The sequence below is a fragment of the Cavia porcellus genome, unplaced genomic scaffold, assembly GCF_034190915.1.
Source record: "Cavia porcellus strain 051 isolate PalLab524CR breed Dunkin Hartley unplaced genomic scaffold, mCavPor4.1 scaffold_26, whole genome shotgun sequence".
Classification (NCBI taxonomy): domain Eukaryota; kingdom Metazoa; phylum Chordata; class Mammalia; order Rodentia; family Caviidae; genus Cavia; species Cavia porcellus.
In genome coordinates this window covers 41,129,965-41,137,249 of record NW_026947509.1, presented here as the reverse complement: position 1 = coordinate 41,137,249, position 7,285 = coordinate 41,129,965, and positions in this window count along the sequence as shown.

Below are 7,285 nucleotides of genomic sequence, written 5' to 3'. Positions count from 1 at the left end.
AACTCAGGGCTAGCACACTTGTAAAGCAAGCACTTAGGCCGCTGAGCTAAATTCCCAGCTCCAAGTTTACTTTTTTTTAAAAAAAATTTTTTTTTGTCTTTTTTTTCCGGGGATTGAACTCACGATTGAACCCGCCTGCTTGCAAAGGCAGGTGCTTATGCCGCTGAGCTAAATCCCTAGCCCCTCCAAGTTTACTTTTGACAGGGTAAACTTCAATCTCTGCTTGACAGGAAAGTAATTTAGCAGATGGAAGGCTGCTATACAAGTGGGTTTTTTGTTTGTTTGTTTGTCTTTTAAACAGGGTCCTGCTATGCAGTTCAGGCTGGCCTTGAGCTCACTTTGTAGCCCAGGCTGGTCTCCAATTTGCAAGCTCCTCCTGCCTCAGCATCCGGAGGGTTGGAGGGCTGGATTTACAGGCGTCTGCCACCAGAGCAGGTTTTCTTTTCTTTTTTTCTTTGTCTTTTTTTCCTTTTTATCGGTACCGGGGATCGAACTCACGACTGCCTGCTTGCAAGGCAGGCGCTTATGCCACTGAGCTAAATCCCTAGCCCCCAGAGCAGGTTTTCAATAGGATGCTAACGCTGACGTCAGGCTGAGGCTGGGGCCCTGACCGCCTCATGTGTCTGGGGACTGGAGCTGGCGACTCTCCCGGCTTCCCAGAGATCTGGACCCGCCCAGCTTGCTGCTCCAGAGGGAGCTTTCCCCTTGCTTCCTCCTCGCGTACTCAGCCCGGGGTTGCTGTGCAGGCCTGGTTCCCCCTTCCCTCTTCACTTACACTTTTGCAAATAAACTTTGCCGCTGCCTTTTGCTCGTGTTGCTCAGTTCGGTATAAGACGAGGTGAGCCTGGAGTCTGACTCAGGAAGACTAGCAGGCCGGCGCCGGTCTGGTGGGAGTCGCTCTCCGGAGGCGCTGCCAGCTGAAGGCACCAGCGTCGGAGCACAGAGCGACCAGCTCTGTGTTGATCGCAGCAAGTCCTTTGCTGTGGAATTTAAAGATTTTTCTTGCTTTTTCTTAGTGACTTAGTAAGATCCTGTCTTAAAAACTGAAAGCAAAAAAGGGCTGGGGATATACCTCAGTGTGAAACCCCAGGTTCAATCCCTAGTACTGAAAAAAATGTACTAATATATAATTTGTATAACTAACAAGTATATGTAAATATTCATATTTACAAGTTTGTACTGGTTTACATAATGACATCTATTTAAGTAATTGTTATCCTTTTTTTTTTTTTGGTACTAGGAATTGAACTCAGGGCCTTGTTCTTGCCAAGAAGGTGCTGTGCTACTGAGCTACATACTACATCGCCGGCTGTCTGTGCCTTTCACTGAGTGTGTAAGTGGCATCTCATTGGGATTTTATTTACATTTACTTCCCTATGGCTAATGATGTTGACCTTCTTTCTTGTTTTGGAGATAGGGTCTCAGTATGTAGTTCCTATTGGCCTCAAACTCCTGATGATCCTCCTGCCTCAGCCTCCTGAATGCTGGGATTACAGGTGACCCAGCCTCATTAATATATTTACTCATAACTTTCTTTAGGATTTCTCCTTTGGCAATATTATCACCAAATCCCTTTGTAGGGATGTCGCCCCATAGGTAGGGAAGAGGTGGGCAAAGACCTCAATAAACTTTGTTAAAAGTGAGTGGAGAGAGATCTACTGAGGGCAGCTAGAGGAGGCTTCTGCCTCTGCCGATTCAACCACCAATCCGAAAGACAAAGGCAAAGCAAAACTCAGGAAGGCCCTGCCTACAATGAATGTAAGAAACACATACTTCCCCTCTATTTGATCCTTTTTAAATTATTTATTTATTTATTTTTTGTCTTTTTAGTTTTTATCGGTACCAGGGATCAAACTCACGACTGCCTGCTTGCAAGGCAGGTCCTTATGCCACTGAGCTAAATCCCCAGCCCCCTCTATTTGATCCTTAACCCTAAATTACTTGCCCTAAAGCCCCGCATCCATAACCTTCTACAACAAACAACAGGAAAAGGTCAAATGGCCCAGAACCTATGGGATTCCAGGAGCACGAACTCAATAAAAGGAGCTGCAGGGGATAATCTGCACTTCCCTTTGCAATATTACCTACTCCTATGTCTCCCTCTCTCCCCTGCTCTACTCCTTACCTTCCTGGTCTTCTTTCTCCACCTTCCTCTGCATTTTCTTTGTGGGGAGGGGCAGGGTCTCACTGTGTGGTCCAGGCTGGCCTCAGATTCATGGGAATCCCCCTGCCTCAGCGTTCTGAATGCTGCGATTACAGGTGTCTGCTGCCACACCCTGCTTATCCGCTGCTTTAGTACATTTATGGGCTGGGCGCTGGGTTTAGGATCACGGCCCACTGTGTGCTAGAAGGTCTGGGAGCAGTTTGGGGTTTAGGCACTGGGCTTGTTCCCTGGCTAATGGGGAGGGTTAGCCAGTGCTTTCTCCTGCCTGCTTGAGTCCAGTTCCCTGCCCCCAGCCACGGAGCCAAGCTCTCTTCTGTGGTGCACTTGCTTAGAGGACACAGCCAATAGAACAGGGACAGCAAAAATGGGCTGAAGTTGCAAAAGAAGTAATTGTGGTTTGATGAAGAGCTTTTCTTTTTTTTTTTTTTTCTTTAGACAGGGTCCGTCCCACTAGTTAGTCCAGGCTGGCCTGGAGCTCTCATCGCTCCTCTTGCCTCAGCCTCTCAATAACTAGGATCACACACAGGCCCCCCCATGGCAGGCTCTGATGAAGGACTTTAAACTTTTGGCAGTGGAATCCTTTCATATAGCAAAATGTGGGAGGTCAGTGTATAGAGCAGCAAGAAGGAAGCGTAAACGGGACATCTTCAGGGCAGCAGGCTCTCTCCCCCTTGGAAGGCTGTCAGCGCAGCTGGATCAGGGACTGCACACAGCCTGTGCCTGCTCTTCCATAGTCCAGGGCAAAAAATGCTTTTTTTGAGACAGGGTCTTGCTATGTAGTACAGGTTGGCCTGGGATCACTATGTACATTTTTTTTTTTTTTTTGTCTTTTTGCTTTTTATCGGTACCGGAGATCGAACTCACGACTTCCTGCTTGCAAGGCAGGCGCTTATGCCGCTGAGCTAAATCCCCAGCCCCTGCCTGGGATCACTATGTAGCCCAGGCTTGTTTCCAGCTGGCAGCCATTCCACTGCCTCTGCCTCCTGAGTGCTGGGATTACAGGCGTTCGGCACCACGTCCTATCGCTTTTCCCAATTTTAAATGTGTGGAACAAGAAAGAAAAGTAGACGACACGTGCACATGACAGGCAGTTTGCACTTTGGTGTCCACAAGCCACATTTCATGGGACTGCAGCCTCCCCCACTCGTTTGGTTATCGCCTGCTCTGGCAGAGGAAGCTGGCTGAGAAGCCCAGGATACTGTGGTCTTTTGCAGAGATAAATCCGCCAGGCTGCGGTTTATTTGATGCTCTAAGGGCTGGGATTGAGCCTTATGCAGCAGCAGAAGTGCTGTCCATACACCATTCCCGGAGGGAGAGGCGGCTCCTGGCCAGGGCCTACTGAGGATCCGCTGGACCCGCAGGCTGTGGCTTAAGTAGGTCCTGTCGGCACCAGGGAGCAGCAATGACCACCTCATCTGAGGACCCCTGAGGGCACAGCCCTCCCTCTTGGCTCTGGACACTGCCTTCACCCTTGGGCTCTAGCCAGCCGCCACCGGCAGATGGCTGGGGGAGGCGAAGGCAGTGTGTCAAATCCGCTGCCGCCGGCCAGGAGCCCAAGATTCCTGGCAGTGAGAGAAAGGATTTCCTCTAGGACACTATTACAGCCGTGTGCTGGCCAGCCAGTCCCAGTCCTGGGACTGCATGGGGTGGGAACATCTGTGATGATTTGGGAAAAGGAAAGAAAACTCAGTCCCAAGATCTGATGAGAGATTACGGAAAACATGAAGAGTCTGAGGAAAACACAACTACAAGCAGAGAATGAACAGCAAGTTCGTTCAACTGTGCTTTCTTCCTAATTGTTGTAGATCATTTTAGGTCAATCAGATCATCACTGGGGAGGTAGCTCAGCAGCACAGTCCCTGCTTGGCAAGCACAAGGTCCTGAGTTCCATTCCCAGTACCAAAAAAACAAAATCCCCCAGAGATCATCTGCATTAACTTCAGTTAGCATTTCCTGTTTCTATAGTACCTTACCAAGGCAGAGGCTGGAGTAAGAGTCCTGCTGTCCTAACTCCCCTGCAATTCTACTTCTGCTCCTGAAGCCGACATAATCTGAAAACCATGGGTGCTTTCTCAACCTGGAGTTTAAAGCAGAATCATCGGGTTTTTAGAAGAGCCATGTGCAGGGAACCCGGGCTCTGCTCCTTTGACTTGTTCCTTCTGGGAAGCGCCCTGGTGATACTGTTTTCTGTTGCTTTGAGACAAGGTCCAGGCAGGCCTTGAACTCTGATGCTTTATTAGTTGCACTGGCTGCTGCAACCACCCAATACCTATTAGAATGAACCACAAGGAATTACCAGCACTGTGCTGCTGAGCTACATTCCCAGCTCTTGTTTTTTTGACTGTTTTTTGAGACAGGGCCCATTATGTCATCCAGGTTGGCCTTGAACTTACTATGTAGCCCAAGCTGGCTTGCATCTCACATTCACGCACCCATTATGGTATTGGCATTCCACCACGTTTTATTTATATTCACCAACTTTGTTGAATCATTTGAGCATAAATTACAGACACCAAGACAATTTTCCCTAACACATCTTTTAGAATTAAGGACATTCTTCTACATAACCATTATCAGGGTTAAAGAAAATTATACCACTGTTGCCCCAATTGATGCATTTTGAAATTTATTTTTTTTCTTTGAAATAAAATGATTTGGAAAAAAACATTATTTTCCAGCCAAATCTTAATTCTGCCATGGGAACAGACTGTGTACACAGTGTAAACTTCCAGGTACTTAAGGACGGGTGTCACAGGTGTGTTGCTTGTGCTTCCTGTGCAGTGTGAGTGTACAGCAGTACAGTATGCAGCCAGAGCCCAGGACGTCTACAACAAGAGGCAAAGCATCAGGGACGTAGAGGGGACTTAGGGAGCAATTCATAGACTAATGCTAACAACATAATAAAATCAGTAGACAGCAGTTTGCAAAATGATTCCTTACAAGCAATCCCAGTGATACTGTGTCTTCCCATTTTCAATGTTGCACCTTCTCCTCAGATTACATCCTGACCTGAAAGTTGGATTAATGCACACCAACTTCTAAGAAGGTACTGTCTCTCCCTGCTGCTAAGGGAAAAGGGCAGGCCTACAGCACAGGACAGCAGTGGCGGGGACAAGTGGCAAAGGCTTCCTTGGTGGTGGCAGCTGCACTGGGCGATCTCAAACTCCTTCTGCCTCTAAAACTCCCTCAACTCCTGCCTAGCATTGAGCAGATCACATCTTTGGAGAAAGCGTCGTCATCTTCTTTGCTGATGTGATCAGGGCTGTTGGGATTTAAAAGCATGTGTTTCACTTTGTTACTTCCACAAGGGGTGTCCCCAGTGATGCACTTGCAGCCGCTGTCTTCTATCGTGGAAGGCTGTGTCTCTGGCTGTGGTGAGGTCTCTGCATAGGGGGCACATCCTAACCATTGGGGCAGTGGGGTCAAGCTTATTGAGCTCAGCCAAGAGTCCCTACAGCCATGCCCAAAGCTGCTGTGTCAAGGCCTGCTGGGCTCAAGGGTTTGCACTGTACCAACCCTGGGACTGGCTATCTCCCATCTCTGCAGAAGAAAGCTCACTGCTGGACGCCAACCATTTGATTCTTCATTTGTCATCTGTAGGCTGGGAAAATATTTTTAGAGAGGCTGAAAGGAACAGAAGAATCTAGTTTCAGCCCCGCCCAGTAGACTTAGCAAGACTCTGTCTCAAAAGCAAGGAAGACAGGATGGGATGTGTCAGGGATGCCTCTGCAGGCAAAGGCCCTGGGCTCAGTCCCCAGGACTGCAGAGCTGAGGAAAGCAGGAAGTGCGATGTGCCCAGTCTTGTTGCATACCTTTTAAGCAAGGTGCCCAAGGCACAAATGGGAGGGAAGTGGGGCCACATCCTAGTTACTTATTGCAGATTTGCTGCTCTAGTGATTCTGTGACACTTCAGAGATGACACTCACAGATGCCCTCGAGGGTAGCAAGCACCACGGAGACACAATCTTCAGCAGAATTTCAACGTCACACTGACACAGTAGGCTTGGAAAATTAGTTGTAAAATGACCAGATTCAATCTTTTTTTTTTTTTTTTAATCGGTACCGGGGATTAAACTCACGACCACCTGCTTGCAAGGCAGGTGCTTATGCTGCTGAGCTAAATCCCCAGCCCCTCAAACCAGTACCTGATTATTCTATGCAAAAATGTGCTAGTTAATGAGATTACTAATAAAAAAAAAAATCATGACACAATTCTTGAAATAGGAGCTTTTTCTTAACACTGAGTTAGAAGGTAAATCACTGCAGTGTTCCAGAGGCAAACCAGCACTTTTTTTTGGTTTGTGTGTGGTGTGTGTGTGTGTGTGTGTATACCGGGGGTCAAGCTCATGACCTTATGCATGCAAGACAGATGTTTATGCTGCTGAGCTAAATCTCCAGCCCTATTTTTATTGAGACAGGGTCTCATTATATAGTCCAGGCTGGCCTTAAACTCACTGTGGAGCAGAGTCTGGCTTTGAACTTGAGGCAATTCTCCTGCTTCTTCCTCTTAAATGCTGGGACAACAGGTATGAAAAGTACCAAACAGAGAAGGAGAATCAGTTGTTTAAATGTACAGAATCATGAACATCGAGTCAGCACCAATCTGTCTGAATGCTCAAATCCAAGGTAAGAGCAGAGGTTCTGGCCATTTGCACCGGCTCTGGAACAGGCCCATGAATTTATCACGGGTGTCTATAATCTCAGCACTCAAGGAGGCTGGGACAGGAGGATTGCTTGGAAGTTCGAGGCTGGCCTGGGATCCACAGTGAATTCAAGAATAAGTTCCACGTCAGACTAACCCTGTCTTAAAACAGAATGAGAACATGAATGAAAATCAGGAACCATTTTGTTTTACCTTTTAGAACAAACAACTTATAAGCACATTCTTTTTTCCTTTTGAAGATACCAAAATGTTATGCTAATCTGGACTTTACTATCTGAAAGAGAAGCAAATCCTTTTTAAGTAAATACATAAGTAGAAAGGTAAAGAGGATAAGTAAAATAGCCAACAAAGACAAGTGAAGCACATTAGTTAGGCTTTTAAAGTACAGTAACCCATCCAGTCATGGTTTTCTAAAGGTTACATTTCTCACTTACCATTAACAGCTCACTTTTCTGTGT